The sequence below is a fragment of the Dermacentor silvarum genome, chromosome 4, assembly GCF_013339745.2.
Source record: "Dermacentor silvarum isolate Dsil-2018 chromosome 4, BIME_Dsil_1.4, whole genome shotgun sequence".
Classification (NCBI taxonomy): Eukaryota; Metazoa; Arthropoda; class Arachnida; order Ixodida; family Ixodidae; genus Dermacentor; species Dermacentor silvarum.
Window position 1 is genome coordinate 163,780,357 of NC_051157.2, and position 12,510 is coordinate 163,792,866.

Consider the following 12,510-nt stretch of genomic DNA (forward strand, 5'->3'; position numbering starts at 1 on the left):
CATGAACGTTTTTCTTGACATTATAGAGTGTTCTCTCAGCTGGTCATTGATACAGCGTCCTGTTTGGCCTATGTACTGTTTACCACAAGAAAGAGGGGTACAGTAATTCATGTTGCTAACATAGGTGACGAACGGATTTTTGTGCTTTTTGTTACACTTGTGTGCTGCCCTGAAACATTTCCTTTGATTACACAACTTTATAAGCTTCTGAGGTGCAAAGAAGACAGCTTTAACTTTGGAACAATCTGCAGTTTTCACGATATTGTGAGACAGCTTATGAATGTATGGTATGACAGCCACTTTAAGTCAGTCAGATACTGGAGTGATCACATGGCAACCACTCGGTGCATGCGCTTTTCAGAGTAGAGGTCATGTGGTCACTGCATCTGACAGACATAAAACTGGCCGTCATACCCTACATTCATAAGCTCTCACAATATCAAGAAAATTGCATATCATTCTAAAGTTGTGTAATCAAAGGCAATGTCACAGCACGCCACACATATGCAACAAAACACCAAATTCCGTTTGTCACCTGTGTTAGCAATGTGGTTTATTGTATCCCCCTTGTGGTAAACAGTATATAGGTCAAATGGGACACTGCATCAATCACCGGCTGAGAGAACACTCATACAATGTCAAGAAAAATGTGCGTGACAGTAGGCTTGAATGTCATTGCAGTTCGCGTGACTGTGAACCGTCGTTTGCTCAGTGTACCGTTTCCAGCAGAAGCGGTGATCAACTAACACGTAAATAATTGAGGCTGAAAAGATTTCGCGACTTGGCTCTGTGTGTATCAGCACACCTTCTGTACACTTGTCAGACAGTTTACTTTCTTCCTAAGGGTGCGAATTGCGCATGTGCAATGCAGTGACTGACAGCTATAAACATGGGCTAGCAAAAATAAAGCTTTTTGTTAAAGAGTTGCCGCATGTCTCTCGTCTTAACTCTTGTGTTGTTGCCTACATCTGCACAGCAATTCAGTGCCTGAACGACCAGCTACAACTACGCTACAGGTGTTGCATATCGGGAGAAGGGTTGAATATTGCTCTACACTGCAAAAGTTGCCGTTGCTATCCGCGGATGACGAATACGGAAGTTCTGGCCTTGAAAAAACCAAATTAGAATGCGAGCTTTTGGAAGCGGTGTTAATCGAAAATTCTGGACCTGATAACTAGGTTAGCGCCACTTCACAGGCACTTTTAAACAAAGAAATGCAACTCATGAGTAGCCACAAATAAGCTGGTTTGTTAATTCTGCTTTTGTTTCTTCTTAGGCTACCTAAACGCGAAAAACTTTGTCACTCGATTCAACCGCTCGGCCAAAACCAAGCATGAGAAGATGATTTTTTTCTCCTGAGGGGTACCACATTTCGAAAGATATGCATCAAATGCATCTGAAAAGTTAATCATTTCGGTGCAATACATGCATTGTTACAAACATTACAAAAACTTGAAAAAATGTGAATGATACTTAGTACCCACAGCTTCCAATTTATCGGGGCTCAATGTCGGCTTCTCAACAGCATTGCCGTCCTTCAAGCATCGACAAGGAGCCCCTGTGATACTCCTACACCGAGCGCCAGGGCTCCCCACATCAGTTATGTCAGTTCTTTGCAGAACAGGGAATCCCGGCGATGGCACTGGAACAGGCCCCAGTTATCGTTGCCAATGTATACAACATTTCCTAGGTGTACCTGCAATAAAAGATGGCAGAGACACATTAAGACAGCTTGCGTGTGGGAATGTGAAAGCACCTTTAGTCAACCAAATGGCTGCAATGTGACGTGCACAGTGTGACACGCACTAGGCACACCTTAAGTCAGCCAGAACCAAAGAGCTGCCGTGGCGTAAGGGAAGCGTGCTCCTTTCACATTCGAGGTTTCTCTTCCTACCCAGTCTGCACAACTTTCTTATTAAAGCAAGTAATTTGCTTTGTTTACATGAACCTACCTAAATTTCGCATTACTCCAAGCGTTTTGATGTGCTTTTATTGCTTGTGCAATAGGCCATCGGTTTTATGTCAATAAGTGCTGGTAGCAAAAAGAAATATGTCTAACCGTGCGATAAATGTAACCGGAAATGGCAGGTACGTCCAGTGGCATTAGTGTGGGGGCTGCACACAAAATTATATAGCTTACCCTGTTTCAAATTTATTTTAAAGAGCAGTTTCAGTGAGCCCAAGTAGAGTCTTTCAGCTTTTTGCAGTGCAGAAACCGGTACAGTTTGTGCCAGCCAACCAGATGAAGAGCTCTCCTAGTAACTGTCTCTAATCACCCTCTCAGCAATTAGTGGTAGCCAAAGTATAGCTTGTATCTCTACAACTGACACATGTCCCATTTCCTTAATGTGGTATTCGTCACTGATTTTGATGGTCAATTGGTTGCCATAGAGGAACAATCGAAATTTGGCGCGCAGCACCAGTCGTGTAAGTGCATTGGCAAGTGGCACGAACATATTTCTCCCTTGAGTGAATTATGGTGCTTCCCTGGGCACATGTTGAGGCACCAGCCAGTCTGCCCCATGTACATTTGACTGAATATATACATGATCAAAGGAACAGACTATGCTACCCCTGACGAACACAACACAAATTGGGTTGCATCTTTACCTCAGCAAGCCTCAATTCTCATGTGGACTGCTATGCACGCACATTTCCAGCGAAAAATAAAGTAGGCAGGATATGCACGACAGTTCACAAGTGAATTCAGAAAGGCGAGCAGGCAAGGGAGGTTTGCTTGGTTAAAGATGCCACCAAATTTGTCTAGTGTGTATGAGAGGCAGCTCACTGTATTTTTTTCACAACTGGTCAAATGTACACAGAGCAGACTGGCCGGTAACTAAATGTGCCAAATAAGTTCCCATATTTCACTCAAGAGACCAGCTTGCTCATCCAGTTTGGCCGTGCATTGTCGCGATAGGACTTCAGGCTGAATTAAGATCATCTGTTTTCACCTACGGTGAAAAATTGACACGAGAGATCAGTGAGGCATACCACACAAACAAGACATGCGAGCCAGACCCCATGATCAATTCATGAAATAAAAGGCGTCCTTTCTAGATGACAAGTGATTGAAGTTAGTCTGCGCCCATATTTACTTTCCTTTTTACACAAATATCATTTATTGTGATTTTATGCCTTTATATTACAACTTACGCCTTCCCTCTGAACAAAATTGTGCACAACATAAGCACACATCCAGTGTTGCTATTTTTAATCCTTCCATCAAAATAAATGGTCAGTTAGCAGCAGTCATGTTGTATGGTACCCTTTTCCTCCCCATGTAAATTCTATCCTGAAAAGTTACATGAACTGACCGGCAAACTCATACGTACACTACAAATTTCACCTAGCAAACACGGCTGGTTCTTAGAAAATGCACAAATACGGTGATAGGTATCTGTTGGCATACTGTAGCAATAGTAAGTGCCAGTTAGCTTCAACACTAGACAGTTTTAGTATAGCATATGCAACTAATAGCGTACGCCTATACGCTATAGTACAGCGTACGCTAAACAGCACACATTTATTAGTTTTAGTTGGCCTGCGAGATCTTCCGATCTCAGAGGCCATATGCCATCGTCGCACCTATCTCTCGACTTCACTGACAGGTGGCGCTGATATATGTCAGTTTCCCTCGTTAGGCTTCGTGTCGTTCGAAATGAGAAGCGATCTCGAAAACTCCACAAGGTTAACCATATTACACTGTTGTCAAAGCGGCCTGATGGTAAGCGAAAGTTGCTTACACAGTCATTTTCTACGAACGAAGCGAATTCTGCAAAAGCCACGCCAAATTCAATTCGAAGTGGGCAGCGGGGACCACCGCCATGTTTAACGTAAACTACGCAAACCACGCACAGACGGTAATGCTAAATCTGAGAAATAGCATGCATACGCTAGAGGTCGGATAGCGTTCTGCACATGCGCAGTGATGACCCACTATTTTATATCGTACGCAATGACATAGCGTACGCTAAACTAAAACTGTCTACTGCTGCAATACTTCAGCTGTCAGGCATCTACAGTGCTTATGACACCACAGAAGTGTAAGTGCACAACAAAAACAAGTGGCGCATCAACCATAAATTTGACTTGAGAGTAGTGACAACATAGGCCGTTTCGTGTAGCTAAAACACTAGCCAATATGTAGAAAGTATATGCACAAGTATACATACCTATAGATATTTGCCTACCTAACTTAAAACTATAAGAGTTGCAGTGCATATGATGCTTATTCTAGACACTGGTATTTTTGACAAAAATACTCTTAGAATCAGATATAATGCTTTTTCAATTCATCCAGCCAGTAAATGAAGTCGTACACATATCATTATAATTTGGACTTGCAGGTTGAACATATTCTGACCTGAGCAGCGCCAAGCAGAATGAATAGACCGAATGCACACTGTGCTGACCAAATACACAGGATGAAACAGAAAATATGCAAAGGGACCCCAAAGTATTAGAAATACTTCTTGACAGCTGTAGAATTAGGGCTTGTTGGTTGATTGTCACTATTAAAATTACACTAAAGCCAATAAGACTGTTCTGTATGGTGTAGTTGAAATCAAATTCATTTGACGAGCAACATTGCAATAACCAGCAAACATGGCAAGAGCAAGCAGACATGTGCGAAATAGTGTGCTTTTTTAATAATAGAGCATCAATACAATGAACTACCTACCAGTTAGCTATGTGTTCTATGCTGTATTGACTTGAAAAAAGAGAAAAATAATGTAACTGGACATAGACTCGCAACTCCTCAATGCCTACTTGCATGAATGGGGATAGCTTGCCAAGAATATTAAAAAATGGGAGAGAAAAAAGCAGGCTTACTAGAAAACACTTCAGAACTGTAGTAACTGCAGCACAGTGAATACTGGCCTTAATGTATCATTTCAAGAAGTTTGAGCTCATCAAATGTGTATTTTCCAGTGGCAGTTATTCTTGAAACAAGACAGAAATAATCGTGAATATGAATGTTAAACAATGGTAAGCACACTGTGTGCTTACACCTATGACATATCTGGCCCATTACACTTTGAATTCTTATATGCGCAGAAGCTGCACAAGAGTGTAGTGTAAACACTAAAAATTCGGAAATAAAATCCTACAGCATAGGAAACAGTTTCAAAACAAGAAAACCAAAATGAAAAGTAATAAATAGTGTGTACTAAGCAAAATTAAAATGTAACTTGCAGCCAAGCGATTGATGCAAGAAAAAATACTTATCAGGACATGTTAGGTCTACTTTTATATAGAACACAATAAGGTGTGCATAACAGCTATGAACACAAATAAACAGCAAGTTGCATAAATATTTGGCCTATTTAGTAAGCTGTGTTGACTAATGTCGATTAACTTATCCACAAATGATACCAAGATGCTACTTTTTGGAACACGTACACTACATACATACCTGACCCGACCATCCAGATTATACGTTGCACTACGGCAGGCATAGCCAAGGGGTCTGGTGGCTCCTCCGTTATGTAGGCACTGTTATGGGTCACAGCCTCGCCACTATAAAATAAGTTCTGTGTTAACTTATAGCAGTGGCACACAGCTTTATAAAGCTGTCAAATTGTCTGGACATGCATGGAGCATCTAAATATAGTCACAAAAACAATGTTTGCATTATTGCAGGGTGGCAACAGAGCAAAAAGTAGAAGTCACTGATGAATGTCTTGATAATGGGGACCCTTTGATCACAGTAAAATTATTGACACGCAGCAGCACATAGCAAAGAAATGTTTGTTTACAAAACAATTCATTTTTTTTCATGACTCAGTGTAACTTTCCCCTGTCATGTTTAGTTACGTATAAGGTATGTCAAAACATCTTGTCTTAAAAAGTAAGTTGGACTAGTAGCAAGCTGTGATTGCTTAAATTTTTTTTTCTCTAAAGCTGCCGTAAACCGAAAACTTCGTAAGCAGATATTATTTACAACGTTGAGGCAAGGAAACATGGCATTGGACAAGTAGATATGAAACAAGTTTCCTTGCCATGTAAGCAAGGAAACGTCATTGCTATAAGAATCGGTAAAGAGGCAAATGAGTCATTATGCAACTTCAGGAGAAAAGCGGGAGCTCACGCGCCGCACGCACATGATGAACACGATTATTTTCGAACGTTATATTTCTCATCGGAAGAAAACGTTATCAAGATTTTCAATTTCGCATCGAAGCAATAAACTTGCGTAACTAAGCGCTGACAACCAGCGTTCAGCAAGCATCAGCACAGGTATCACTGTTGTCGCGGGACTTCTATTTCATACGCTCGCGCACGCTATGCACACGAGAAGCTCACACAACACGCGCGTAGTTAGCCAGCACGATTACTTACCTTTTGAATGGTACGACGCGGTCGCGAAGCACTCTCCAAGTTGCCGGTGCTGCGTCGACGATGTTACTCCCCGCATACATGCCGCTGCGTAGTGGACGAGCTGAGGCGCGCTAACACACATTCTTTGCGACGTCCACCCAACTTTCCAGAACGAGAACAAAGAGACCGCACTCCACGGCATAAAATCGTTGGGCCACATTTGCCTGGCGCGCCACGCATACGGCGAGTTTGCAGCGTGACACAAGGTATCTTCAGGCACTTCTGTGCACGCTAACTGCGACCTACTTCATAGCAGCAAACACAAAAACACACGATCAAACAAACGCGACGCTCGTAGCACCCCGCACATACGACCGCCATCACAGAACACGGAGGAAAAACAATAGCGCCACCTGCATACTTGTGTGAATGTTGTGGCCTCTGTGATGACAAAAATATTAACCAGTACACTCGCATACTAAAATTTTGTGCCGGGTTACCCACAACTACGTATAGATGTTGCGAGACAAAATAACTGTAGAACAATCTATATTTTACACTATAGTTTGGCGTAGAAAGAAATTCTAAAACGTATTTTACCTTTGAATTGCTTCCGCCATTTGCAGCCAGCATAAGCATGGCCTTCGAGATCAGCTTCGATTATCCTTATCAAGCCGTCGCTGTGGCCTGATTTGAACGGTTTGGGCTGTCTCGAAGCTGTCTCGAAGCCAATCCATGACGTTTAGCGATGCTGCCTACTTTTCCTACGCCGTCACTTAGTTTTAGATAACTTTCTGATGTCGTGAACATGAATTGTTGCCTCAGGAATTGTTGACACGATATCGGAGGTACAGATGTGCAGTGTTCGATGTTTTCGTGTGCGTTGTAACTGTTTCAAGTGGAAAGGATCAAATCCACGAGGGTTGATAGCTCGTGTGGCGCAGGTTACACCCGTATCGTCCGCATTTCCTTTCGTGTCGGTGTGTTGAATGTGCGCGGGTTTTACTCCTGTCGTCCGTACCTTCTGTGTTTATCGTGCGGCTCGCGAAGATTCCTCCTAAAAAAAAAAACATGTCTGCTGCGTGCATGTGTCCTGTGTGGTGTGTGAAACAAATGTGCGTTGGTGTACGGTGTGTTTGCAGCCCTATTGGTGGCTTATAGTCCTTTGCTCTAGTGCCGTTTCTATGATGTAAACTATACTTGAACTGAAAAAAATGCACTGTTTTTTATATGGACAAGTAGATATGATCTGTGTGTATCCACTGTGCAGTGTGCATGTGTTCGTCATTTTTATGCAGCTCGTATCATGGGGCTTGTGCCTATTCATGATGGCCCTTGCTTAATGTTTCCACTTTTAGGGGCATGTGGCGTGCAAGCAGTCACAAAGTCTTGTGCATTTGGTGTGGAAGAAGGGAATACTTTTATGCGTAACTTTGTCTACTATAGGTGAACCGTTGCAACAATTAGCATTTTTTCCATGTGAATGCTTCTGCCATTTGATATAATTTGTAGCAGATCTTATCTGTGGAGAAGCATAATAAACATAATTTAACATGGTGTTCCTTAGAAGATATTAATTACTGCATAACCACTATACATCTCCATACCTCACTGTATGATAAAGATGAATGTTCAGTTGAAAATTACAATATCTTATAGTTCCATGAACGTATACATGCGAAATGCTACAGCAGCCTGGCATCACATTAATGTCAATATTGGTGACATCCGGCAACGTTCTGGGAACGTGCTGTTTTGTAACGTTGCTACATTGATACCATTTACACGTTAAATTGATGTTTACACGCAACGTTGACACAACGTGGGTGTCAGGACGTTGCTGTGACATTTATTTATGACATCACTTGAACGTACAGCTGGCAACGTACATTCAACGTTGAGGTTGGCTGTTTAACGTTGCCTGACATTTGTTACAATCAGGCAACGTTTACGCTACGTTCTGTGTTACTTGGGAACCTTGGGTTTCACGGCTTGTGCAAAATTCACAGAGCAGGCGGAGTCCCGGTCTCTCGAGTCTCGCTGGCCGTTCAATTGGTTGACATCTTTCTGAACTGAAGTGATCAAGGGTCCAATTCTCGTAGTAGTCCTAGTTGTCGCCTGCTTCGCTGAAGGTGAGTGCGTCCTTCAAAACCGTCGCAATTGATGTTGGCAGCCTCCTGTTTGTCACTGTGCATACAATAGTTTACCACGGACCTCCGCCAGTCACGTTATTGTATGTTGCACGATATATTCCATTCTAAGGTTTCAATCGGACACTTCGCTGACAGTGCTAGTACGAATTAGTAATTGAATAATTAATTTCTTAGTACTAATGGGCGCCACTAACCAGAAGTTATAGCTGTGAGCAGACCAATTGGATAATTATTAATTAAATATTTAATACTAATATTTGCTACTAATCAACAGTTGTAACAGTCAGCAGGCCAATCGGTGCACTTCCTTTCAAATAGTAGGAATAAATCCAAGGTAACTTCTCTTGATATATACAAACTCTCAGCACTTTATTTCGGGATAAAAGAAAATAAAGCTAGCACATTTTCTTTCCTCAGAACAGCACATTTAAAACTGCTGTGTTGAAACCTACATGACCTTTGCTCACTTGCTCGCCCTACTAGCGAACAGATTTTACTTCTACATTGTAGGAACGTTCTCGCTGCAGGAATCGCGCACAAAAATGCATTCGCGTCACCAAATAAAATTTGATGATACGAGTCGTAAACTCCTCAAAATGCACACGGCATAAAACACGCACAAAAGTGTCGCGAAAAGTACCGAGACTGCAGCAAAACACGCATGTATACGCACTGCCAAACCACGTGAACAGCACCCTTCCTCGGTGTGCTGACCGATTAAAGAGCGACAGCAACGCCTCGACACGCGAAAATCGGTGGTGGGTCCACACAGTCACAGAAGTTCGAAAACTGAACCTAGTATAGTCACATTCGTTAAGAGTGGGATATTTTGTTATAACCTTGCATTCGGAGTGCATCGCAATAGACTGCGAATTCTAAATGCGCACGATGAAATACACAGTATGGATAAAGTTGCTCCAAAGGCAAACACTCACCAGAAAAAAACAGTGTGCACAACATTACACAGGTCAGATTCATTTCTGCTTCGGGAAAATTTTGGGGTTACAGGTATCCTTCAGTGTGCTTGGATTGCCGTTTTACTCGCCGTTTATGGTCAGCAGATTTTAACGTCTGTAACAGTCGTGCGGAACACCTGCGCGTCTGACAGGAAAAGAGCACTCGTGTCTTGAAAACTGCACTCGTGTGCCGTTTCGTTCTCGTCCCTTGTTTGTCGCGCTATTCTCCATCTGTGCTTCCACCAACTTGCCCAGCTTCAGCACTTTTGAGTCTTGCGAAACTTCTTTGCTTTCACCGCATCTCATTAAGTGACGTTCTTGGAACACGAAGGTGAACGATATCAGTAAAGTATTATTGATGTGCTATGTTTTTTACGTTTACTTGGCTGTGCTAAAGCTACCGACACTGTCAACGATCTGTAAATTCCAGCATTAGTCATTATTCAGCAAAGTGCAGTCAGCTTTCTAACTTTATTGGCATGTCCTTGCTTTGCGCATGGTAGGAAGTTTTTCGTAAGAAATCAGTCAGAATTGCACTGCCAGAACATTGTACTTTTCAGTCATATGTATGTGTATTTTGGCTCAATATTCTTGTAATTATGTGTCCATAAGACAGGAAAGTCTCTAAGGTAAATGACCGAGACGCCCTAGCTTAGCAGTGAAACGTTTGATAACGGCACATAGAATATGTTTCGGAACACTAAAGCAGGTACAACCCTAATAGAAGATGCGAAGCAACTGCCAGAAAAGACTAATTACTGACTTGCGTTGACCACGGTACAGTCGTGGCCAAAGTACAAAATACGTCGCCACACAGGAATAGATAACCGTGCTCACGGGGCTGAATTTTGTTGTTAAAATTAATACGCTACACTCGATGCACACAGCAAGAAGTGAGCTAGATCGCAAATAGGCCACTCAAGAAACATAAACAAAACATACTCAGCTGTAGAAGGAACTGTGTAATGATTCAGTTATTCGGAATTTAGAGCAATTTCTGTTTTCACTGCAGCTACAAAGCAAGACACTCCTTAGCTGGCAAGACGCGTGCTCTACCAACGCCTTCTAGATAGCAGGTCTGTGCGTTTTGCTTTACGAAGTCATGATACTTGGACCCCACTTACCGTCGCGAATCCCGGTGTGACGGAAGCAGTGAAGTGAAAATCATCGCGGCATAGTCGGTAGCGTCCCCATTAAATTTTATGCCAGTCGGGCGAGGTAGCCTGACGTCACGGATCGAAGTGCGCCGGCCTTCTGCTATCTAGGAGGCTTTGGCTCTACACATTTGCCGGAAGTCTAGCACGTCGGGACGTCGACAGCAATATGCAGCTCGCAAGGGCTGCCATTTGCGTCGTCGGCTGATGTTGTGGCTGCGCTCTTCTTTGTCATGTATCCCTGCAACGCACTGCGCATGCACGATTGTAGTGTCCTACAAACCTTGGGCTTCGAAGCCACAACAACACGAACCCAAGAAACCTTCACGATACCTCGTCACGTCCAGGACAGGTATTACATTGCCCCTATACCACGCAACATGGACCCTAACGTACACTCCGGAAGGAGGAAAGCGAGGGCCCAGTACATAGAGAAAACATTCAGGTTTCCTACCACGGCCCGTTTTACGGACGCCGCTATGTACGGAACGAAGAATAAGGGCGCAGTGGCAGTGGTCTGCGACCGCCGAGGCCTCATCTCCAGTGCATCGACCCGCCCCTGCACGATCACGGAAGGCGAAGAGCTGGCCATCGCGTTAGCCATCCGCGAAGGCCAACACGCAAACAAAGCACTGACGATCCTCACGGATTCCCAGCAGGCCTGCCGCAACTTCCTACAGGGAAGAATCGAAAGAACTGCGGCACAAGTCCTAGCGCAAATACCAAAGGAGGACACTGACGACAACACCATCTAAACCATCATTTGGATACCGGGCCACGCTGCCATCACGGGTAACCTGTATGCCGACAGAGCAGCTCGAGAATTTGACATAACCGAGCACTCATCACGCTGACTGCAGATGACCCTGACCCAGTTGACCCCGAGTATTCAGCAATCCTGAACTACCACAGAGGGAGTCGCTTGGGATATCCCCCACCCCATCGAATACTAATGACTGAGGGTGCCGCTGCCTGGCGTAGGCTCCAGACAGGCACTTACACGAACCTACACATATTACATCGCACGCACCCCACAGCCTACAGGGACGAATGCCCGTGGTGCGGGGCCACACCAACCCTATACCACATCACGTGGGAGTGCACGCTACACAACATAGAACACCATGACACGAACACCACGAGGGAGCAATGGGAGGCACGGCTGTCCAGCTCTGCCCTCGACGACCAGCTCAAGGTGATCCAGAGAGCAGAGAAGATGGCAAGAGCCAGCGGAGCCCTGGACTAGGGGCCCTGACCATTAGCGATGCCCCATCGGGGCAAGGCAAAAGTCTACTTTTGTAATAACGTTTATCTATCTATCCTATCACTGTGAATGGGCCAATACTTCCGAGCTGCATCATAGGCGATTCACTTGCTTTCTTGTACTTTGCAAAATTACCCTTGTTTGATAAATTCAGTAAGCCCTGCTGTTCGTCTTGGGCCTGTCGTCCTTTATCAAATACAATAAGATGACCAGCATGGGTTCAACCCGGAGAAATTCAAGTGTAGTTCTGCGGTCGGAAGAAATTGGAATAGTGCCAAGACTTATGACGTGACGTGTCTCCTCAAAGCAATTGACCGCCTAAATGGAGTACCTAGTGATCATGGCAAACAGGCCAAGATCAACGCAGTGCATGGCTGGTTTTAGGGCACCTTGCGGAGTTTTTACCGCAAAGGAGCAACTTCGACGTCTACTTGGATCGTTACAAGCTCTACGACGGAAACCAACCTCCACTGCAAATGTTCAGTGATTTCGTCGAAGAAAAGAAGATTGTTGCTACGTGCAACTTCTGGAAATTTATCGACAACGGCGTTTATAGCCGTGTCATCGTGGGACTTCAGGGCAGCGTCATTTGATGGAAGCTGCTGTCAACAGAAGACGACAAAGGTGCTCACCTTTGATCAGGCCTGCAACCCAGCACT

At 43.9% G+C, this 12,510-nt stretch overlaps 1 long non-coding RNA gene across 1 annotated transcript; it reads right to left on the reverse strand.

The window, feature by feature from the left end:
- Positions 1–1,489: 1,489 nt before the first annotated feature.
- On the reverse strand, positions 1,490–6,833 carry LOC125944829 (uncharacterized). The gene is made up of 3 exons (XR_007466536.1): positions 6,346–6,833; positions 5,420–5,523; positions 1,490–1,696 (listed from the first exon to the last, which is right to left on the reverse strand). It is a non-coding gene; the product is annotated as an uncharacterized LOC125944829 (long non-coding RNA).
- Positions 6,834–12,510: the final 5,677 nt, after the last annotated feature.